The following is a 761-nucleotide window of genomic DNA, read 5'->3' on the forward strand; positions in this document are numbered from 1 at the left end:
CACGGGCAGAGTATCAAAGTAATCTTTTATCTGGCTTTTTGGCCATAGTTATTGGCAAGGTAATTCAGTTTCAACTGTGTGAGCACTTTCACAGAGGAGGTGATACTAATGTTTGACCAAGACTATATACGACTAAGATATAAGGCCACTTCCTGACCATTTCAAAAAATGTCGGCCGCATCTATACTAGCCCATCTCTTGGGTTTAAGAGAGCGGATAGGAGCGGAATCTGACTTGTCCAGATTTCGATCTCCTGGTTACGCCTCAGTGGGTGTGATGTGGGAGTTTCCGCTGCACAGGTGGAATTGGGTCTCTATGCTAAGCACTTCTACTTTAGAGCAGGGGCAGATGGAAGAGACTGAGAGTTCGGACTCTCATTATTGAATGACTGAGAGCTGTGCATTGTGCCTGAACACTACCGCTTGAAGGGCTTCTACCTCTAACCAAGTTCTTCGTATGGATCAGATCTAAAGGGTCTCTTTGACGGCCCGGCAATCACTTTTAATGGGCTACTACTTGATGAATCTGAATTCATATGTGACGATGCACCTGCCAAACCTGATCTAGCACGCGTCTTCTTAACCATACTACATTCCTGTTTTACAAGTACATAATTTACAATTACAAAAATGATGAATACTTTTCGAGCGATCCGGTAATTGTCCCACAGCTGGGCACCAAAATTATGATGGTTGCAGTGTCAGGTGTGCGCGAGCACCCAGTAGAAGACCTGCGGTGGGGGTGACGCCAATTAGAGTTGC

This window comes from Penaeus monodon, chromosome 19, assembly GCF_015228065.2.
Source record: "Penaeus monodon isolate SGIC_2016 chromosome 19, NSTDA_Pmon_1, whole genome shotgun sequence".
NCBI classification, from domain to species: Eukaryota; Metazoa; Arthropoda; class Malacostraca; order Decapoda; family Penaeidae; genus Penaeus; species Penaeus monodon.